The sequence below is a fragment of the Schistocerca gregaria genome, unplaced genomic scaffold (assembly GCF_023897955.1).
Source record: "Schistocerca gregaria isolate iqSchGreg1 unplaced genomic scaffold, iqSchGreg1.2 ptg000784l, whole genome shotgun sequence".
Taxonomy (NCBI): domain Eukaryota; kingdom Metazoa; phylum Arthropoda; class Insecta; order Orthoptera; family Acrididae; genus Schistocerca; species Schistocerca gregaria.
Window position 1 is genome coordinate 7325 of NW_026062153.1, and position 24762 is coordinate 32086.

General features: G+C 43.6%; 1 long non-coding RNA gene across 1 annotated transcript; it reads right to left on the reverse strand.

The window, feature by feature from the left end:
- Window positions 1-1076: 1076 nt before the first annotated feature.
- Window positions 1077-22762, reverse strand: LOC126321993 (uncharacterized). Its single transcript, XR_007558710.1, has 3 exons — window positions 22589-22762; window positions 7687-8049; window positions 1077-1513 (listed from the first exon to the last, which is right to left on the reverse strand). It is a non-coding gene; the product is annotated as an uncharacterized LOC126321993 (long non-coding RNA).
- Window positions 22763-24762: the final 2000 nt, after the last annotated feature.

Consider the following 24762-nt stretch of genomic DNA (forward strand, 5'->3'; position numbering starts at 1 on the left):
AAGAATGCTGTGTGAAGATGCGAGACACTGCACTTTGGCACACTTAAGACCACATATCGAGCACATATGTTTTATATATCAGACTCATCAGAAAGATGGGCGCTAGATATGAACATTTTTTTTAATGTAATTTTTAAAATTTTTGTCGTCCTATCTCAAACACTCGATGTAGGAGGGCTCCACTATGTAGTATTGCCAAAGTGCGGAAATATCGTAGATCCTGAGCTGATGCGCAGACCAGTCTGAACTATAGTGGGGAAGTGTGTAGTCTCCACGTGACTCGTGTTTACATTTAGTGATTTTGCTGTTTCCTCTTCGTTTACTGCTCTCTCGTGAATTAAAATACATTCACATAATTGCGGAAGTCTAATATATGTTATTAGTTTCAGATTTTTATTTCCAACTTTCTGACAGTCAAGCATTAATCACCTTGCAGAACAATGAAATTATTTTTGTCCGTCTGCTAAAGTAATTTGTCTTTTACTAATCTTTCCCCCTGAGGCAGTCAATGTATTTTAAACTAAGTGCTTAACTCCACACTATTGGCTGGTTTTAAATGCTCGCTGCATTTCAAGTGCATGTTTTCGTCTTCTAGCACGTATGGCATGATGCCATAATAAAGAACCAAACATGAGAATACAGTACCGGTACTCCAAGAAAATCACATCCCGAAAACCACTCTGAAAAGCTTAATATCAGGTCGAGGCCTACTCCATTGGCAATCTAACTAGTACACAAGTTTTCGTTGAAATATTTCACAATATAAATTAACTCTTTTCTTTGAATTATTAGCTTTGATTTTCTAATAAAAAATATTTTCGGAAGCATTCTCATTTGCTTTAGTCATGTAATAAACTTTTAGTTATTAGGGCGCTGATCGATAAATTACCTGTCATTATTACAATGTTTTGTTTGCTCCTGGATTGGGTGACACCTTTTTACAATATTTACATTTGAGTTTATGAGTCGCAACTGAATAGTTGTGTCTACGTGGTATTACACTTTGATTAAAGTTCTCCCCACTTAGGCGCAGCCGACAGGAAGCCCCCCGCCAAAAATAAAAAAATACCCGCAGCGAGGGACGAAATTCCCATCCAGTTTAATTTGTTTAACTTAAACAGTTTTGCTGAATATTTACAATTTTATCCAAAGGAACAGTTACATGAAACAATTTCATATGTAATTGTTTTGCTTTGTGGTATCTAAATTATTGTACTGATTGTTTACAAGTCCAAGGTGTTTTTGGCTCAACCGTTCACAAATTGCAGTAAAGTTCTTGAACTTTCGACACACCTCAACATTCTTCCACTTGTAAATTTCATTTGCTACAGCTCTTATTTCACTGGTAAGGAGCGCACATCATACGGTCGGCGAGTCCTGGCATCTGTTCTGTTGCAGCTCCTCCGCCACACCAGCTGGTTGCTTGATACAAACAAATGCCTGTTGCTCGCGCCAGGGATCGCACCATATCCCGAGGGCTGCACTTCGGCTTCTCAGCTCATCAGCATCGTTTCTATGAAACAAATTAAGGGCAGCATCAGAGACAAAACATTTGTTACGCGCTATGCAGCCCTGAAAAAGAGTTAGGTTTCACATATTCGCCTGATCTCTTTTTCTTAGGAGCTGCTATGTACGGTGACAATCAAATAGATGATGTGCAAGTAATTTGTTCTCACAGAACGTGAAACAATACAACACCAGAATTACTTAAATATTTAGTAACCCTCTTTTGGTTTTACCAATGGAGTTATATAAGCAAGATTTTTCTATTTTCTTCAAGTTCGGTCATGTACCTAGTTCCAACGCTAAATGGCCTGATGTTTAAGACGTCAGAGCAAAAAGTGGGTACATAAGTTGTCCACGACGTGCGCGAATCAAACACGAGCATCCAGACACACACACACACACACACACACACACACACACACACACACACACACACACGAGAAATTTTTCGTACACACACACAGACACAGACAGACACACACGAGAAATTTTTCGTACACACACACACAGACACACACGAGAAATTTTTCGTAAGATATTAACCAGACTTCTGATATTCAACATAGCTAACGCTTTTTTATTTCTCCGTGCTTGCTAGTATATCATACCCAAAGTGGCTGTGCTTGCACCAAGAGTCAGTTACGTGATATGTGAATGAATATTTAAAATGTGCACCATGAAACGACAAAGTAGTGATTTATCTAATTATTTTTGATTAACTATTGTACTTTTGAAGACATATTTACAGTTCATAGCTTTAGACGCCACTATGTCGTTAGTCCAAGAAACAAAACTTACTTCAGCTGCTTCGAAGCTGTGTCCAAATCTTAAGCAGCAGTTGTTATCAGTCCTTAAGTTTCTTATTGCCTAATCAAATTCCTCAGCATCACCTGATGTAATTCGATTACATTCCATTAGCCTCTGAAACGCCCTGTTGAATCCACAGGACTGGACAAGTAGTAGGAATTGTGGAAGGGGGCCCAGAATGAGCGGCTGTCAGTTACACTCCAAGCATAACACTATATTTAGTCGTCCAAACGTTACAGCGCAACTTCTAAGCTTGACTGACGACAGAAAACGACTTTATTTCTGAAACGGCTGAAGGCCCATAAATTAAATAGAACTGCTATAAATATTTGTTTTATTTTTTTAAGACAGAAGGCTCTAGGCTTTAACCTGAAATAGTATTTAAGGCCAACTAATGTAAGATTTGACTAGGCAGATTAATTTTTTAACAAGCGGCTGAAGGCCGATAATTTTAAAACATAACTACGTTAACCTTTCAACAGGCAAATTGCCTGAGCTTTATGTTCAGGAAATTTAAGACTTGCCCAATTTATAAAAACGTACTTTTAAAACGGATGAAGGTCTTTGATATTGGGAACACAACTAAAAGCATACAAATTAAGATATTAAAAACACACAACAAAGGCAGTACAGGACAATGGCGCTCAGAAATTTCTAGGGGGCTTGGTCTGCCCTTGAAATCTTAACGTTCGCTTAGTCGGGACAAGAAGTCAGCCCAACTATACTTGATCCGCCGGCAACAACCAATAGACAGTCAGAGACCCAGCTACAAGACGACTTGCTAACCACTGACCAGTATAAGATAATTCCAAAGCCAAAACGTTACAGACATAGCCGCCCACAACCAAAAATACATTAAGCTGTGAAAAACTACACACCATGTTGGACAGCAACAACAGGTGAGGAAAGCACACTGCCTCAATTTACGTCAGCGACCGGAACACTAACAGCCACAAGGCATAAAATTCTGCTAGTACACTGTAATTTCAAACCGACAAATATAGTTATTTCCACCACACGGAAGCTAAACCTTAACCAACTCTAGCACTCGCTGTTGTTCCCAGGAATACCTCCAACAGCGGACCACCAAGCGAGGGGACAAGGTGAACAGACGTGGCTTCCGTAACTAAATCACCACTGAACTTCATGTGATGGGTAGGTGAACCACGAACCTCGTAGCACTCTGAACAGCCCCCACATGCTCCGACACTGCACAGAGACCACCAACGGGCCAGGCCAACTGCACCGTCCAGAAACTTGCTTGTTGATCCACTCCAACCGACTGACTGGCTGCACGCCACCAAGCTGGAACTATTATCACCAGACCAAAGATGGTATACGGTAGGTGTAAAAAGAGGAAGAACTATGGCATAACCTCAATAACCTCGGGAAACCAAACGCAGAGTAACAGCCAAGTTTCAAGACAACGCATAAGCCATGGTAGCACGGCTCAAACACCCCCCACAACCCTAACCCAGGGAGGAGGTAAACCAAACACTGAGCTACTTGAACTTAACCTGACTAAGGGGAACCCGATATTACTTACCTGAGCTGTTCTCTTTGGCAAACAGATTTACTGGGACTAATACACGCATGATGTTGTACAGCCGATAAACACGAGGAGTAAAATTACTGCGGTTCCCAGCACGCACCTGCCTCCCTTGGAAATTGCGGACATAAACCTAGTCCCACGGCCTGCCCTTAAAGGTTTCCCGATTACGATTATAACGTCCCACTTGCTTATTATGAGCTCTGAGTATATTAAGCCTGGCCCAGTTCCAGACTTCTTTGATAACATGCCGATTATCGTCGACTGGAATAAGATCTTGAATTCCCCCACAGCTTCGAAAGAGGGGAATTAACTGGGTAGGAAAAGATGAAGGATACAGGCATATCTAGCAAGGCTTGATGACTGGGGGTATTAAAGGCAAAACCAAGTCAGGGAAGACTCTAGTCCCATTTACTGGGGGTTTTCTGATAAATAATCAAAGGACTCAAGATTCCGATTAACTCTCTCCGCAAAGGACCCCTGGGAATAACATGTGGTGGTGGTGGCATGCTTGACACAGCTCTGAAAACAGAATGCCTTGAAAGGACCTGAAAGAAAGGCTGGAGCGTTATCGCCAACTAACTGCTTGGGTGGCCCAAAAACACTGAAGATACTAGTTAATTGATTAATGGTGTTCGTAGCAGTAACGTTACGTCTCGGAAGGAGCCAAGTAAATCTAGAGAATGCATCGATAATAACTAGTACATATCGATGACCTCTTTTAGTACGAGGTAAAGACCACAATCTATATTGAGCTTGTGCATGGTAGAGAACACTCGTTCAGAACTGAACCAACCTTGTTGAAGAGCATTGCTGGGTTTAGCTAAATTACACAAGCAGCATTAGGATGCCATTTGTCTCACATCCTGGTCCATGGAGGGCCAAGGTAAATGCTCCGTGATTTTTTGGGAGACTGAAGTCCCTAAACGGCCACCCACCATCGAATCATGAAAATAACGAAAGACCGGACATACCAAGGTTACAGGCAAACAGACATTATACTGCTTAGCATTGCCGACCTCCCTGCAAGGAATACCCCTCTTGACCTCATACTCGTCCGACAGCTCTCCTGCCAACACACGTTGCTTAAAACTGGCCCAAACAGGGTCCTGATCCTGATGCTGAGCAACGTCTTCGAAGAAAAGGGGACTTTCACCCAACACCATGCAATTAAGATTGTCAAGTTCCACTTGCTCCCTTGTCTCACTAATCGTAGCTTCGGAAAACATCTGGCTGAGAACATCCGCAAGGACATTTTCAGAGCCCTTCACATGCTTGACTTCAAACGGAAATGCTGAAATACGTACTGTCCACCTGGCAATATGGCCAGTTTTACGTGGCTTAGCCAATACCCAGCTGAACTGTTGAGTGTCGGTTTCCAACTGGAAAACCCGATGTTCAGGGTAGAAACGGGTCTTCTGTAAGGCAAATAAAACAACCAAGGAATCGCACTCGTAGACAGAGTACTTAACTTCGGCATCAGTTAACCGACGAGACGGGTAAGCTAATGGCTGTCTCTGCCCCTCAAACTCCTGGAGGCGAACAGCAGAAATCCCCGCATTACAAGCCTCACTCTGCACAATACTTTTTATTGAAATCGGCTACACCAAGAATTGGCGGATGAACTGTCACTGTGTTGATGTGCTCAAAGGCAGCCTCCTGGGTGGGACCCCATTCAAAACGCACACACTTCCGGCGTAACTGATTTAAGGGCGCCGCCAACTGAGCAAAATTAGGAACGAAGCGCTAAAGTAATTTGCCATGCCTATAAATTTAGCAATTCCCACTTATCAGTAGGAGGAGGCAATACCCGCAGGATTTTCGTTTGCTCTTGGTCAATGCAAATACTCTGACCCGACACTATATGACCTAGAAAAGTCACCTGCTTAGCAAGCGTGATTTTACTAGGCTTAACAGACTGGCTCCCTGTTACCTTAAGAGAATTGAACTGATATGATCCAAATGATCCTCAAAAGAACGACTGTAGATAACCAAGCCATCCAAATAATTACAGACACGCACTAACTTCAAGTCACCAAGGATATTATCCAACAAACGAGTAAGCTCCACCGCTCCGGTAGCTAGTCCAAAAGGAAATCATATTCGACAAAGTTCCAAGCAGTACAAGAGTCAGTAACATGTTTACATTTCTCAGCCAAAGGAATTTGATGATAGGCCTGATTCAAATCAAGGACGTAAACCAGTTAGCGCCGGCAAAGTAAAAGAATTGTGCAGATCCGGTAGAGGTACTGATTCAAGTGCAACCAATGGCAGTAGTCGGTCACAGGTCTGTAATCGCGCCCCTGGTCTTTAGGTACCAAAAATATTGGAGAAGCATAAGCCAAGGCAGAGGACCTAATCATGAGTTTCTGAGAGATCTTAGCCCTGAGTATCTTTACCTTCTGGGGTGAGAGGCGATATGGAGATTGCCTAATTGGAATATCATCGAGGAGACATATGATATTCGAGAACGCTAGTGACACCGAGGTTATCACTAAGGAGTTGGGGAAAACCGCGCAACAGCTGGCTCAACTGAGAGACCTGATTGGGCAAGAGATGGGCCAAATCAAATTCATTAGCTGCAAACTCCACGGCGAAGATCCTGGCAATCTGCCGTACCCTAGATTTAGCGCTTTCTCCAAGACCAAACTTCTCGCTAGGAGAAAACAAAGGACAAGCTGTATCCGGAATAATCCAAGATCAACCCGGATTTATGGATGAAATCACACCTTAATATTAGGTTAACAGTTCTTTAACCAAGGCTGAAGATATAGGCCAGGAAACATCGGTGACGGATATACTCCCCAGACCCATCCCTCCAGAGGTAACGCCCGGCCATTGTCCACTCAACATCTCTGCACTGACGAAGCGACCGAACCAAGTTTCCTAAGATGCCCTAATTCCAAAAACCACTCAAAACTTGATAATGAAAAGGAACTGCCAGAATCCAAGAGAGCACAGACGGGCTCGCCACCTACCAGAGAAGAAACGTAAGGTCAAAGGTGTGATGAGGGAGCGACAACCCGGGTACACTAAGGCCTGAAGGTACGAACCCGAGTTTGAGGACGAACCTGGCGTCATCTACTTGCTCTAGGAGCATGAGGATGAACACAAGATAGTAGCAAATGAGCTGTACTGGTGCACCTGAAACACTGGGGTCACCTTTTGATAACTTAAATGGATACAGATCGGCGCCTACGTCACCCTCCTTGTTCTCCTGACGTACGTGGTTCTGAAGAGGTATAGCAGATGCTGCTCTAACGCCATCACAGAGCTCTCCCCATGCTTCAGGCTGCTTATGGATAACAAAATGCGACGTATCTGCATTAATAACGATAGAGACTAATTATTGTTCAGGAAAATCAATAAGCTCCTCACCCTGCTGCACTTCCCAAATATAACGACACTCGAGTTGTTTTCGAACCCCGGTGGTTAACCTTTGGCTAATTACGAGCTACCTTATTTGCGGCGAGGAAAGCTATTCCCCCATGGCACGTGAGAGGAGATTCTGCAACTCGCCTCTAGCTAGCGGGTAAAACAATGACAAAATTACTTGGTGCGGAATGCGAAAGGCGGGCGCGTGTTGGTCTAGACGGACCAACAACCACAACTTCACACGATCAAGTCGCTCTACAAGCAATTCAGTAATATCCCGAAAGAAATAGGCCAGATGATTAGGCAACTTGGCGAACACAGTACCTAAATTAACAGAAAATGGAACAGTGCCATCGTCGGGCTGACTGATGCTCTCGCTGATAGCACACCATCTCCAAACTTCCTCCCATCCAACACCAAACACGTGAGCTTAAAGTGTAATACCTTACCTGGTTCCCCAATTCAAGGGTCAAATTTTCTTGTGATGGTCCCCAAATTTAACAATTACATCGGCTACCCGATTAGTTAAATGCATCAACTGTGCTCGCACCCGATCCAGCTGAATGTCACTAGGTTGGGTTCCCTCTAGTAGACAAATAGTGTCCTCAAGGCCCGTAACAGCCTCATACAGATATTTCATCGCCGCTCCTGTCTCACCGCCCACCGCCGACGTGACGTCAACCGGCGGCAGCACGGCAGTCCGCAAATGGACCACCAGTTCCGGAACACTTCCCTCAATCTGTTGGCGCCTTATTGCCAACTCATAGACAATGTGGTCTTTCCTGGGGAGACTGATCCCCGGACACACGCACCTGAAACAAGCCACACAGGGAGCAGTACGGTGCCATAAAATACAAACAGAAAAAAAGAGTGAAACTGACAGCAACTAGAATGGCAAGCACAAGCGTAACCACGATCTGCTACCAGTGAAACGCCCTGCTGAACCCGCAGAACAGGACAAGTAGTAGGAATTGTGGAAGGTGGCTGTCAGTTACACTCCTAACATAACACTTTATTTAGTTGTCCAAACATTACAGCGCAACTTCTAAGCTTGACTATCGACAGGAAACGACTTTAATACTAAAACAGCTGAAGGCCCAAGCATTAAATACTACTGCTATAAATATTTGTTTTATTTTTTTAAGACAGAAGGCTCTAGGCTTTAACCTGAAACAGTAGTTAAGGCCAACTAATGTAAGATTTTGTTAATTCCACCACACGGAAGCTAAACCTTCACGAACCCCAACACTCGCTGTTGCTCCCAGGAATATCGCCAACAGCGAACCACCAAGCGAGGGGACAAGGTGAAAAGACGTGGCATCGGTAATTATATCACCACTCAACTTTCATGTCCTGGGTCGGTGAGCCCCGAACCTCTAAGCACTCTGAACAGCCCCCACATGCTCAGACACAGCATAGAGACCGCCAGTGGTCCCGGTCGACTGCACCGTTCAGAGACTTGCTAGCTGTTCCGCTCCAACCGACTCACTGGCTGTACGCCATCAAGTCGGAACTATAAACACCAGAACTAAGATGGTATACGATGCAAATATCGATACACACCGCTGTTGCCATGCTAGAAAGAGGAAGAAACACTGCATAACCGCAATAACCGCGGGGAACCAAACGCAGAGTAACAGCCAAGTTTTAAAACAATGCATAAGCCTGGGGCAGCAAGGCTCATCCTGGTTTTGCTTTTTTTGATGTTCATCTTGTATCCTCCTTTCAAGACGCTCTACATTCCATTCAGCTGTCTTCCACGTCCTTTGCTGTGACAGAATTACAATGTTGTCAGCAAACTTCAAAGTATTTATTTCTTCTCCATGGATTTTATTTCCTACAAAAAATTTTTTTGGTTGCTTTTTTGCTTTGTCAATATACAGACTGAATAACATTGGGTATAGGCTACAACCCCGCCTCACTCCGTTCTCAACCATTGCTTCACTTTCAGGAGCTTGGACTTTTGTGACTGCCATCTGGTTTCTGTACGAATTGTAAATAGGGTTTCGCTCCCTATTGTTGACCCCTGTTGCCTGCAGAATTTGAAAGAGAGTACTCCAGTCAACATTGTCGAAAACTTTCTCTTAGTCTACAAATGCTAGAAACATTGCTTTGTCTTTCCTTAAGATAAGTAGTTGGGTCTGTATTGCCTCACGTGTTCCAACAGTTCTACGGAATCCACGCTGATCTTCCTCAATGTCGTCTTCTACCAATTTTAGCATTAATCTGTAAAGAATATGTGTTAGTATTTTGCAACCAGGACTTATTAAACTGGTCGATCGGTAACTTTCACATCTGTCAACACCATCTTTCTTTGGGATTGGAATAATTATGTTCTTCTTTAAGTGTGACGGTATTTCGCCTGTCTCATACATCTTGCTTACGAGACGGTACAGTTTTGTCATGGGTAGTCCACTAAAGGCTATCAGTAGTTGTAATGGAATGTTGTCTACTCCCAAGGCCTTGTTTCGACTTTAGTCTTTCAGTGCTGCATCAAATTCTTCATGCAATACGATAGCTCCTATTTGAACATCTACACTCCTGGAAATTGAAATAAGAACACCGTGAATTCATTGTCCCAGGAACGGGCAACTTTATTGACACATTCCTGGAGTCAGATACATCACATCATCACACTGACAGAGCGACAGGTACATAGACACAGGCAACAGAGCATGCACAATGTCAGCACTAGTACAGTGTATATCCACCTTTCGCAGCAATGCAGGCTGCTATTCTCCCATGGAGACGATCGTAGAGATGCTGGATGTAGTCCTGTGGAATGGCTTGCCATCCCATTTCCACCTGGCGCCTTAGTTGGACCAGCGTTCGTGCTGGACGTGCAGACCGCGTGAGACGACGCTTCATCCAGTCCCAAACATCCTTAATGGGGGACAGATCGGGAGATCTTGCTGGCCAGGGTAGTTGACTTACACCTTCTAGAGCACGTTGGGTGGCACGGGATACATGCGGACGTGCATTGTCCTGTTGGAACAGCAAGTTCCCTTGCCGGTCTAGGAATGGTAGAAAGATGGGTTCGATGACGGTTTGGATGTACCGTGCACTATTCAGTGTCCCCTCGACGATCACCAGAGGTGTACGGCCAGTTTAGGAGATCGCTCCCCACACCATGATGCCGGGTGTTGGCCCTGTGTGCCTCGGTCGTATGCAGTCCTGATTGTGGCGCTCACCTGCACGGCGCCAAACACGCATACGACCATCATTGGCACCAAGGCAGAAGCGACTCTCATCGCTGAAGACGACACGTCTCCATTCGTCCCTCCATTCACGCCTGTCGCGACACCACTGGAGGCGGGCTGCACGATGTTGGGGCGTGAGCGGAAGACGGCCTCACGGTGTGCGGGACCGTAGCCCAGCTTCATGGAGACGGTTGCGAATAGTCCTCGCCGATACCCCAGGAGCAACAGTGTCCACAATTTGCTGGGAAGTGGCGGTGCGGTCCCCTACGGCACTGCGTAGGATCCTACGGTCTTGGCGTGCATCCGTGCGTCGCTGCGGTCCGGTCCCAGGTCGACGGGCACGTGCACCTTCCGCCGACCACTGGCGACAACATCGATGTACTGTGGAGACCTCACGCCCCACGTGTTGAGCAATTCGGCGGTACGTCCACCCGGCCTCCCGCATGCCCACTATACGCCCTCGCTCAAAGTCCGTCAACTGCACATACGGTTCACGTCCACGATGTCGCGGCATGCTACCAGTGTTAAAGACTGCGATGCTGCTCCCTATGCCACGGCAAACTGGCTCACACTGACGGCGGCGGTGCACAAATGCTGCGCAGCTATCGCCATTCGACTGCCAACACCGCGGTTCCTGGTGTGTCCGCTGTGCCGTGCGTGTGATCATTGGTTGTACAGCCCTCTCGCACTGTCCGGAGCAAGTATGGTGGGTCTGAGACACCGGTGTCAATGTGTTCTTTTTTCCATTTCCAGGAGTGTATATACAGTGATATGGAAGGATTTATGATTGCAATACAGGATCAAACAATAAACACAAGATATTACAGCAAGCGTATTATTAAAGATCCCAATACCCCAACAGATAAATGCAGACTTTGCAAACAACATATAGAAACAGTAGATCACATCACAAGCGGATGTACAATACTAGCAAATAAAGAATACACTAGAAGACATGACAATGTAGAAAAAGTAATAATAAACAACTGGTCATACTACATAAACTAGTAAAACAACACATTCCCACATAGCAGTATGCACCACAAAATGTACTGGAGAATGATGAATACAAATTATACTGGGACAGAGCCATTACAACATAAAACACCACCACATAACAAACTTGACATCATACTCATCAATAAAAAGAAGAAATTAACACAACTAATCAAAATATCCATACCCAATACAACAAATATACAGAAGAAAACAGGAGAAAAAATTAAAAAATACATCTAAGTGGCTGAGGAAGTCAAGGAAATGTGGCATCAGGATAAAGTTGACATCATACCAATTATACTATTAACTACAGGAATCATACCACACAATATGCACCAGTGCATCAACGCAATACATCTACATCCAAACGTATCTATACAGCTACAGAAATCTGTTATTATTGATAGTTGTTCAATTACCTGAAAGTTTCTAAATGCAATGTAACATATGCCATACAGTTAAAAAAGAAGTCACGCTTGAGCAAGGTCCGCGTCACTTTCCATTTTTAACCTGACATAACGTCTCAGAAAGAATAGATGATGATGATGATGATGATGATAATAATAATATGCACAACTTGTCTGAAAAACGAATTTTTCATTGTTTCAGCTTTCAGTTAAATTTTTGTAATTTTGACTGGTAAGAATTGAGTCTATAGCAAAAGATGTTACTATATCCTGCTACTGGATAATGATACTGCAGCAATAAAATATAAACGCGAGAAAAAAATAAATCTTTAATGGCAAAGGAAAAGGCAATTTACAACAACAAAACACTGTGCATTCACAAGCGTCTGCAAATAGCAAAACTATGCCAAAGGCCGTAGGGCGAGGACCATGTAATTCTCCGTAAACAATAAACTGCTTGCTATGACCATGACGTCGCAACTGTTCACATTAGGTTCGCTTGACCAGTCGCCAGCGGGCTGATGCCCATGCGCAGTTGACCCGCGTTTGAGCAGTAACTTCTCCGCTTGCCGCTAGTTGAAGTGGGTGTGTCAACTGTATATGCATTAGCAGCAAGCAGCCAGATGCTACCGAAAAAAATTTTTCTTGCGCGCCCTAGCTGCCAGATTTGCTCATACGCAGAGTCGTCTGAGTTGTTGTGTGGAGGGGATTAGTCTCCACGTGACCCGTGATTAAGTTAAGTGATTTCGCTGCTTTCTTCGTTTACAGCTCCCACGTCAAATGAAAACAAAACTTATTTCTATCAAGTTCCATGCACATAATTACGGAGGGCAAAAATATGTTTTTTAACTTGTTTTCTGATTTTAGTTTCGTGGTGTGCGTACTGTAAGACCTTCGGTACACACATTATCAGATTAGTTGACTTGTCGCTCTAACGAAGTAGGCGAGTGTCAGCAATATGTCTCGTGGTCTTAACGCAGCGTGTTTGTCTTCTGCCATTAGGTCAGACGATAGGAACGCCACTTGCAAGGCTAGAGTAGCAGATTGACGGTGACCAGCTTTAAACAGAACCTGATTAATTTTCGCACACATTTATTAAAATAATAAAAATCATAGTCATTACATAACTTGATTCTGGATGCTGTTTACAATTGACAATCTGAAGTTCCTTTGGTCTTGGTACATGAATCTTATTCTCACATATCTCTGATACTTGAAGAGTGTATACATTTCTCTTCATGGCTATGTACAGGAATATGATTATCTTATTAGGCGCAGACTGAATTTGTCTGTACCTGTCTATAGTGAAATTTCAGACTGGTGCAGACTGACTAATCGAAGGTCGGTACACTCGTTATAATACCTCCCCCGTTCAGGTATCACTGCCGAGTATGATCAGAAAGGAGAAAAGGTTCTCCGTTAGCAGCAATCTCGTACGTTGCGCGTTACATATTAATACGTGGATCAGCAGAACCAGAATTTGGTCCGTCTCTAAGACAGTGCCATCTCATATTGCGGAGATGGACGAGAGCTGTGACTGAGGTGTTGTGCTTAGCGTTGCGCGCACTAGTGCGAAAGTTGTGTACGCTCAAATAACGCGGAACTTAATCGCCTTGCAGAACAATGAGGTTATTTTTGCAAGTTTGCTAAAGAAATTTGGCTTTATTAATCTTTCACCTGAGGCAATCATTTTGTTTGAAACGGAAGTGTTTCATTGTACAGTATTGGTTAGTTCCAACTGTTCGCTGAATTTCAAGTCCACGTTATCTTCTGCCATGCATGGCATTATGCTATAATAAAGAAACAAAAATGAGATCGTGGAGTACTGATACTTGAAGAAAATTTACATCCCAAAAATCACTCTCAAAAACTTAATATCAGATGGGACCTACTTCATTGACAATCTGGAAAAAACCAATGTGCACTTCAAGCCGAATTATGCTGTTTAGTGGGGTTTACGAAATTCCGGTGATCTTGAGAGTATGCTCTTATGCCCTGTTTCTTTTATATTGTAATGTAAGCTCTCTTAGTGCTTTGTACATATTTACATGTGAGCTTCCTACACCACTGCAGCTCCTCACGCGCAGTAATGCCTCTTTTCTGGCGCTCTGTGGCAACTGGTAAATCGAACCTATTTCTAACAGTCTCCAGATAGTATTGCGAACAGTGGTTCGAAAAGCGTTACTTTCAAAGTAAATTTCTTTTTACGCAAGATGAATTATGTTACGTGTGAGCGAGTGGTATGGATTTCTAAATCACAGAGCGTTTAAAATTGAGCAGTTTGAGGGCCAGCCACTTACAAGAATTCCGAGCCCAGGCATTTATCTCAATTTTAAATTTACTGGCACGTTTGTGTGATGTATATTTAAGTACAACACACCTCAAGAAAGAGAAATATTACGTGTAAAAGCTCAGCTTTTCTTGTAGCTATCCTATGTGCATTAATATAAACCGTTAACTTTTTCTCTGTGTGTTCGCGCTACGTAACCACTGATCTTGCTATTGGCTGACTATAACACGTGTCTTACGCTCTGAATATCTGCTGTCATCGGCTGACTAGATCACGTGGCATCAGATACTGTATGATTGCCTCACGAAAAGACATCGCAACCTCTGTTTCAAAGCTCCGGAAACTAACGCGCTGTGCTTTCTTCTAGACGAACCAAGATATATGCAACGTACTCCATTCACCTACCAGATCTTGACAATAAAATAAAGTCTTCAGTTTCATAAATACGGTGATTCTAAGTTACCGACAGGTGTTTGTGAGGCACTGATTCCTCATGTATACATCTGCTTTACAGATGTCCTATTTATGGAGTTAGTGACGGCAAGACGTGTAATTTCACACGTCAAACACGGCTGATATGCGTTTGTTTCCTTGTAAGAAGCGTTCTCCGTTACTATAGAATATTTTATATGAGTGATGCAAGAATAGTACAATTTCTGAACCGTGATCGGATGTGAACAGTGGACGCCATACACCTCTGCAGGTTTATAAGTGGACGTATCACGAAGAATCAATGTTTTAAGGAAGTAGTTCTTTTTCGTTTTAAAGTTTGTTACCTCAGTTTATCGTAGGGAAACCTGCAAGAAGAAAGTATGTCATGTGCTTGAAATATATTTCATACATTGGAATATTAACAGTGTTGCATTCCACACGACTTTTAGAAATGTGCACCGCTCTAACATTATAGAGTGTTAAGTGCAGAACAGTGTAGCCTTAGGATCGCATGTGTTTATGATATCTCTTACCAATACGTTCTTAGTACTGTCCCCAAACACTAGTACGATGCGTTACAATTGAGAGCGCAGTTGATATACATAAAATGATTCAAACTCCGTACATCTGGAGTTTAATCATGCGTAAAAACCACACGTTTCTTGTTCTTCTTGACTGCTATTGCAACACAACACTTTCGTCTCTACTACTATACACCGATAAGGGGTGCTAACCTCCTGGACATGCGCGCATGTGGAGAAATCTTGTGCACTTGGATGGGTACAGCAAAAAAGATTGGTGCGGAACAGTGCTCAGGGATTCGGCTCGCTCTATTACCTCACGAGATGCGAAATGTAGCGGTCTACTTCTGGACAGCTGCATATTAACTCAGTGACAGTGCTGCAGACAATGAGATCTTTCAATCTCTAACTTTATCCTAAGAATGCGAGAATTCTCTGTGACCATTGCGTAGGGAATGATCTTAAATTACACACTACGAGCAATGTGCTAGAAATGTGTAGATCGCTGTCTGGTATACTTTGGTGTATATGTTCGAGAACTGACAGTGAATAGATTTACTGCATAGTCATCTATCTACATTCGTAATCAAGGATTGGTTCCCTTAAAGTAGTGTTCGTCATGATACAGAGACGGGGAAGCATGCTGCCGCGTCATTGGTCGGTGTTGAAATCACGAGAAAATTGCATTATCTTCTCAATGACTCTGGTGCTCATACTGAAAAAGTATAGGCGGCGGTTAGTAAGAAAATGAAGATGCACCTTTCCACTTGTTTGACCTTGCCGACGAAGTCCTATTCATAATCCGTTTCCTAAGGAAACATTTCCATACGTCTACCCTGCATTCATAGCACCAGAAGTGCACCTGGTGGCAATTTCTAGAACTAACTTTTTCCAGCGTAAAACGGTTGCGTATTATCTCATGAGAATATTCGCTGCCATACTATACGGCCCACACAGGACCTATACATCTACATGGATACTCTGCCAATCACATTTAAGTGCCTTGCAGAGAGTTCATCGTACCACCTTCACAATTGTGTATTCTTCCAATCTGATATAGCGTGAGAAAATAACGAACACCTATATCTTTCCGTACGAGCTCTGATTTCCTTTATTTTATCGTATTGATAATTTCCCCCTATGTAGGTCTGTGTCAACAAAATGTTTTCGCATCCGGAGGAGAAAGTTGGTGAATGGAATTTCGTGAGAATATTCTGTCGCAACGAGAAACGTCTTCTTTTAATGAAGTCTAGCCCGAATCCTGTATCATTTCTGTGAGACTCTTTCCCATATTTCACGATAACACGAAATGCGCTGCCTTTCTTTCAACTTTTTCGATGTACTCCGTTAGTCCTATCTGGTAAGGATCCACATTGCGCAGCAGTATTCTAAAAGATAACGGGCAAGCGTAGTGTAGGCAGTCTCCTTAGTAGGTCTGTTACATTTCACTAGAGAAGCACGCGATTTCACTAGAGAAGCACGCGATTTCACTAGAAGCCTCTTGTACGTCACAGTGTCAAAAGGCTTCTGGAAATCCAAAAATACAGAATCGATCTGAAATCCCTTGTCAGTAGCACTCAACACTTCATGCGTATAAAGAGCTAGCTGTGTTTCACAAGAACGATATTTCCTTAACCCATGTTGACTGTGTCGATAGACCATTTTCTTTGAGGTAGTTCGTAATATTCGAACACAATATATGTTCTAAAATCGTGCAGCATGTCTACATTAACGATATGGGCCTGTAATTTAGTGGATTACTCCTACTACCTTTCTTGAATATTGGAGTGACCTGTGCAACGTTGCCAACCCCAGAGGCCGAACGGTTCTAGGCGCTTCAGTCCGGAACCACGGGACTACTACGGTCGCAGGTTCGAATCCTGCCTCGCGCATGGCTGTGTGTAATGCCCTTAGGTGTGTTAGGCTTAAGTAGTTCTAAGTTTTAGGGGACTGATAACCACAGATAATAAGTCCTTTGGTAGAGCTCAGAGGCACTTGTGCAACATTCCAGTCTCTGGGTACGGATCTTTCGTCGACCGAACTGTTGTATATGAGTAAGAAGTATGAAGCTAATGCATGAGCATACTCCAAAAGGAACGTAATTGGTATACAGTCTGATTTAAGTTGCTTCACTACTCCGAGCATATTTACTTCTAGGTTACTCACGTTGGCAACTGTTCTCGATTCGAATTCTGGAATATTTACTTAGTCTTCTTTTGTGAAGGCATTTCGGAAGGCTGTGTTTTGTAACTACTTTGGTAGCACTGTCTTCGATAGTATCTCCGTTGCTATCGCGCAGAGGAGGCATCAGTTGTTTCTTGCCGCGAACATACTTCACATACAACCAGAATCCCTTTGGATGTTCTGCCATGTTTCGAGACGAAGTTTCGTTGTGGAAACTGATATAAGGATCTCGTATTGAGGTCCGCGCTATATTTCTAGCTTCTGTAAAAGATCGCAAATCGTGGGGATTTTGCGTCTGTTTAAAACTGTCATGTTAGTTTCGTTGCTTCTGCAACAGTATTCTGACCTGTTCAGTGCACCAAGGAGGATCAGCTCCGTCGTTTGTTAATTTATTTGGTATAAATCTCTCAATTGCTGCCTATACTATTACTTTGAATCTAAGCCACATCTGGTCTACACTTGTATTATTAATTTGGAAGGAGTGGAGATTATCCCTCAAAGGCGTCAAGTGAATTTTTATCTGTTTCCTGAATAGGTATATTTTTCGTTTATTTTTGGAGGATTTGGGTTTACAGCATTCAATCTCGCTACGACAACCCAGTGTTCACTAATCCGTGGATTCGTTTTGATACTCATTATTAACTCAGGATTATTTGTTGGTAACAGGTCAAGTATGTTCTCACAACCGTTTACTATTCCCGTGGGCTCATGATCTAACTGCTCGAAATAATTATCAGAGAATGCATTTACCACAATTTCGGATGATGTTTTACGCGTTCCTCCGGAATTAAACATGTATTGTTGCCGACATATCGAGGGTAAATTAAAGTCACCACCAACTATAATCTTATGAGTGAAGTACATGTTTGAAATCAAATTCAGGTTTTCTTTGAACCTTTCAGCAACTGTATCACCTGAATTGGAAGGTCGGCAAAAGGATCCAATTATTTTATTCCAGTTGCCATCGGTGATCTCTGCCCATACTAACTCACAGGAGGGATCTACTTCAATTTCGCTGCAAATTGACCTACGTCTGACAGCAACGAACCCGCCACCGCCAACCGTGTTTAGCCTATCCTTTCGGAACACCGTTAGGTTCTTCGCAAAAATTTCGGCCGAGCTTGTATCTGTCTTCTGCCAGCTTCCAGTCCCTATAACGATTTGAGCATCAGCGCTTTCTATTAGCGCTTGGAGCTCCAGTACTTTCCCAACGCAGATACGACAATTTACAACTGTTGTACCGATGGTTCCTGTATGTACTCCACGTTCTTCCTGTGTTCGGCCTGCACCCTTTGTGACTGAAGCCGTTTTGTGTTTTCCCGAGACCTGAAAACCCGCCCAGCCCCTGCTACCCGTGTAGCCGCCTTGTGCGTACAGTGGACACCTGACCTATCCAGCGGAACCCGAAACCCAACCACCCTTTGGCCCAAGTCGAGGAATCTGCAGCCTACACGGTCGCAGAACCGTCTGAGCCTCTGATTCACACCCTCCACTCGGCTCTGTTCGAGAGGTCCGCAATCGGTCCTGTCAACTATGCTGTAAATGGTCAGATCTGCTTTCATCTTGCAAGCAAGACTGGCAGCCTTTACCACTTCTGTTAGCCGCTTGAAACCAGATAGAATCTCTTCTGATCCAAAGTGACACACATCATTGGTACCGTCGTGAGCCACCACCTGCAGTTGGCTGCATCCTGTGCTCTTCATGGCATCCAGGAGGACCTGTTCCACATCTGGAATGACTCCACCCGGTATGCACACTGAGTGCACACTGAGTGCACACTGAGTGCACACTGGTTTTCTTTCCCTTCTCGGCAGCCATGTCCCTAAGGGATCCCATAAGAAGCCTAGCGTTGGCGCTCCCAACTATCAATCCCAATAATCCCACCCTCTGTAATTGTCTGCATTTGTAGGTTGAAACAGGAGAGGTGACAGCGTCTGGCTCTGCGACAGCGTCAGCCACAGACAGCGCTTGGAACCTGTTTGTCAGACAAACCGGGGAGGCCTTACGATCGGCCGCCTGGGACCTCTTTCGCCACCTGCTACATGGTGGGGCGACGTCCCACTCGATCACAGGTGAGGGATCATCATCAGTGCCAGCTGTAACTGGGCTGTCCAGCGGTGAGGACCGATCGGAGGATTCGGACGCGCTGGACGTCAATTGAATCCCCACGGCCAGTCCACAACAGTGGTGTCCGTCCACTGCACCCTCAAGCTGTGTAACCGAAGCTGTCACAGCCTGAAGCTGAGAGCGAAGCGTCGCCAACTCGGCTCGCATCCGCACACAACAATGGCAGTTATTGTCCACACTAAAGACCGTTTTTCCTACATAGTTTAGTTTTCCACGGACTATCGGCACGTGCAGCGCAACTCTACTGTAGACCCTGACGAAAACGCAGGAACTGTGTCTAACACGCAGAGATTCAAAAAGCTAACTACTGAAGCACTCAGAGGAAACTAAATAATTTGCCCACGATTAGGAACTTTTAATATGTCACAAAATCGATTTACTTTCCGACTCAAACGAAAACGCGAGAACTGTGGCTATTATTTAAACACGCAGAAACACAAGAAACTAAACTATTAAAGCAGAGATGATATTACAAAATTCGCACCTGGTTAGGAACCCGTAAAAGTCACAATATCGGTTATTTTCCTGTTAATGCTTGTGTCGCTGTCGGCTACTGCTGCCTGAATGAGTACCTGTACTTTAATTATCACCAGAACTTCGTTTGGCTATGGAAGACACTACACTAACTGCACAAAAACGACTAAGTTTATTGTTACATGTTGTACCTGAACTGCTTCCACACATTTGTCACACAGTGCCAAGAAGTTCGTATTTTTCATTTGTCAAACATACTGGGATAACGGACACACAGCAAAACTAACGTGGCAATTTTATGATTGGAACTGAAAAGTCAGCACCTTATTTTTAATCCCTTGTTCCTGTTAAGAAATATGTATCTGCCAAATAATCAGCTACACTGTCCGCCCCTATTAGCTGAGTGGTCGGTGCGTCGGGATGTCATACCTAACGGCCCCGGTTCGATTACTGGCTGGGTCGGAGATTTTCTCGGCCCAGGGACTGGGTGTTATTTCATCCGCATCGACACGCAATTCGCGCGTAGTGGAGTCAACTCTAAAGACTTGCACCAGGCGAACGGTCTCCCCCACGGGAGGCCCTAGCCACACGTCATTTCCATTTCCATCAGCTACACTAGTTGATTACGAATCTAGTTTTTCCTCGTATCTTGATGAAACAGAACTTGGAACTGCAATAATTCAGCTTTCTCACAATGTTTGACTCTGCAGATTTTCTGCAGTTTGTAAAACCAAGTAAAAACTAACTGGATCGTAGGTTCTTTTTGCCTTCTAATTCATATGTACCTCCTCCGGTAAATCTACAATTCTTCCTGTAAGCTCATTATCATAGCCCTGCAATCTGTAAGCGGAATTGTTATCCTTCACTAAAGCGACAAATTCGTTACACAGTGTGTGTACGGACCCTAGCATAGTGAACAAACTGTTGCAGCGCGTGCGAAACTTTGGCTCGAAGCATGAGCAGAAGCCACTTCATATAATTTAACATCGTAAATGTGGCTGAATGCACTTATACAGTTAGCACCATACAGAAGGCTTTTGCGAATTTCCAAAGCTGCTGTTGTATTGGAACCCTGGTCGGAGACAAAAACAAAACTATGCAACATGTCCGGCGAAATTTTCGTATCAGTCCCTCTCTTGTGCGTCTTCTCGTAATATTTACTTCCGTGAGCTTAACGGCCGGGAATTCGCCTATGAATAAAACGTTATTCAAACTAGATCAATCTGTGTTTATGTAATGTGCCGTAAGTGTCAATGCACGTTTTATACGAATCAGTCGGAATATCAACTATCGTAGTCAATTTTTTATTAATAACTTACTTAATAACAAAATGTCTTATCCGGTTTTGGACTGCAAGAAGCCTCTTTTCTGATATGTCTACTTACAGCAGATATAATTGACATGACGTCTAAAACGCTGACTTCTCGATAATGTGCACCCATATAAATTTATTCTTGGCCTATTTGGTTTAAACCTTCATCAGACACCCCTCTCACTTCTAAAAGGTGTCATGTCCTTAGCACACATTGCAGCAAATTTCGCTGCTACGTTTTACTACTACCTACATTCCTGAAGGTGTCAATGTGCGAATTTTTACAAATGAATTTCCTTAAATCAGTTGCTCTCGAATAGAAAAACAGTAACGTTGATTAGTTACATATCCACACACACTTTGTCGACCGACCGACAAATTTTAAGGCAGTCTACATGACGCACTTTCCGACCGACTACACTGAGTAACTTCAGCGCCGCCCGGCTCCTAGCTCTGGTTGTGACGTTCTTTTCTGTGATGTACCGCTTAGTATTCCACAGGAAAAGAATTCGGATTTGGCTTGGTTGTTTTCGAATTAACAAGAGCAGAAAAAGCTATGACAAAGCCGTGGGTAATGGAATGGACCATGGAATGTATCAAGTGCTCCTACTCTGTATTACTTACTGAGCTGGGACCCGAAAATTTTTGGAATTATTTAAGAGTGGATGAGTAATGTTCTTCGGAGCGCGTGAACGTCGTGAAACGATAGCTGCTCTTCGAAGCGCGTGAACGTCGTCAAACGATAGCTACATCACGATTTCTGGCCACTGGCGGAAGTTACGAGCAACTCAGATTCACCGCAATTCATCCCGACTATTATTATCTAAAATGATCCTAGAAACCTGCAAAGTGACTCGTAATGACATGAGGAAATATTCGTGATAAAGCAAAAGCGAAACGAAAATGAAATTATATTCATGTAAACGTTATGAATTTATGTTTGTGTGTAACATTCATAATACCCCTCGTAAGTTGGAGAAATTCATTACAAATTAGACGAAGACTGAAAATGGCAACGGCGCATATTACGTAACAAATTCAGCAACATATTCATAAAACATGAAGCACTTAACAGTTGTTAGAACTTATAAAAAGTCCTTCACTTTCCTGTTCATAGCAGAAGGGAGTGACGATAGGTAGCATTTTTGTAACACTTCTAATGATCAACCAGACGTATTTCATGAAGAAAAGTTCATAGACTGTCCGTAATTCGGTTTTTAGTTTATGTTCTCGATACGTATCGAAAATGAAAATCCAGTCTGTCTATTTAAGGGTATCAGGCTTCATTTCCGAAGAGTATCGGTAATAAAACCAACAGACCGACGACTAACAGTTATTCACAACAGGGTCTACGTTTAATTTTTCACTGTTTGCTACATGAAAATGCTACGGATTCGTTGCTTACCTCTGTATTGCTATTCTTCTCGCACGACATGTCCGACAGATACATGAAGACTCGAAAACTTTGTAGTAAAAATTTCGTCTGTCTCGCACACTGTCACGTTAGCCACATTTGGACTTAATTGAACCTCGCGCGTGGTGACTGAAAAGGAACTGTTGTCACGCGGTTTGCACGGCAAACTACACAATTTGTAGGTCGAATGGAGAGGAGGGGTGCGACTGTTTGCTGGTCTTACCTAACCAACCGACCGCAACGAAAATTCGGTCGGTCTTTCGATCAACAAGCAACACTCGTACAATTAGTAGGTCGGTCGGGCAACAAGCTACGCACGCACAATTTATCGGTCGGTCGATAAACCGGAACATTTGTAGGGTCCTTTACTGACAATAAGACTCTGACAATAATTGAATGAGAGGAAGAGCTCGAAAAACCAGATTTCGCAGCAGTATATTCCGATATCTCATAACAGGCTTCTGACTGCAGCGTTGAAGGTTTTGAATTCTGTACCTCGCCAACTATGTAGTATACCGATGCAAACATTACGACAGCTCACTGGCCACACCACTGGAGAGTTACTGGCAATGCTTGAGACAAGCTCGGCTGGGTAGCTGAGCACGATTTCTCGCAGTTTGCTTGTAGCCTCAGAGCCGTTCCTCGAAACTACTACGAAATTAACGAGCGAGGTTACGCAGTGGTTAGCACATTGGACTCGCATTCGGGAGATTAATAGTTCAAATCTGCGTGTGGCCATTCAGGTACAGGTTTTCCTAAATTGTCTGGTGCAAATGCCGGGATGGTTCCTTTGAAAGGACACTGCCGACTTCCTACTCCATCTTTACATATTCCGAGCCTGTGCTCCGCCTCGTTGTCGACACGATGTTAAACTTGAACCTTCTACTCCTCCAGCTACGAAATAGAGTTAATATTTGCCCAGATCTGAGGGAATTAGATTAGGAAATGAGACGCTATTTGGGGAGCAAAAAAACTGACGATGCTCGAAGTAGGGAGGATATGAAATGTAGACTGGCAATTGCAAGGAATGCGTTGCTGAAGAAGAGGAATTTGTTAACATCAAGTGGAGATTTAAGTGTCAGGAAGTCGTTTCTGAAAGTACTTGTATCGAGTGCAGCCATGTATGGAAGTGAATCATGGAAGTGAAACAGGAAGAGAATAGAAGCTTTCGAAATGTGGTGCTACAGAAGAATGCTGAAGATTAGGTGGGTAGATCACGTAACTAATGAGGAGGTACTGAATAGAATTGGGAAGAAGAGGAGTTTGTGGCACAACTTGACAAGAAGAAGGGACCGGTTGGTAGGACATGTTCTGAGGCATCAAGGGATCCCAAATTTAGCATTGGAGGGCAGCGTGGAGGGTAAAAATCATAGAGGGTGACCAAGAGATGAATACACCAAGCAGATTCAAAAGGATGTAGGTTGCAGTGAGTACTGGGTGATGAAGTTTGCACAGGATAGAGTAGCTTGGAGAGCTGCATCAAAGAAGTCTCAGGACTGAAGACCACAACACCAACAACAACAACAACATGGTTATCACAATTTTCCCACGGAACGTGGAGTCACTAAAAACCTTTGCGCGATAGTTTGTGAACGATTCTCCGCTGTTCATCAGGAAGTAATTAAAATTTGTGCCAGAACGGAAACATTTATCCGGTTGTGTTGGCTGTCATCAGAGACCAAGTAAAGTAAACAGAGGCTGCTCAGCCTCGGAAATCAGGGAAGTCGCATTTGTCATTGGTTTAAGTATCAGCGAACTTTATTTGCGTAAATTAAGGCGTATATAACACCCCTCCACACGCACCATTTATCGGCTGACAGATGATCAATTCCGTTGCTCCATACACACGTCCCGACAGACTGAACTCAGCGATTATAGTGCGGACCTGCTGTAATTCGTTTATTTTATCTTTAGTTCGTTGTGTTTGCCCTACGGGATCCCGCTTAGTTTTTCACAGAAGCAAAAACGGGGTTTGCTTTTCCTGTTTTACAGGCAACAAGGAAAAATAGCCGAGAGATACCTGTGGGCAAAGAAGTGGCAATCGCAGAACGGGTGAATCGTGCATTTCGGAACTGCTGAACATTATAAAATCATTCTTAAGGGAAAATACTGCAGTCCTGACAGACGTTGTAAACTCCGAGGAGAGAGTGTTAGCTACGTATATT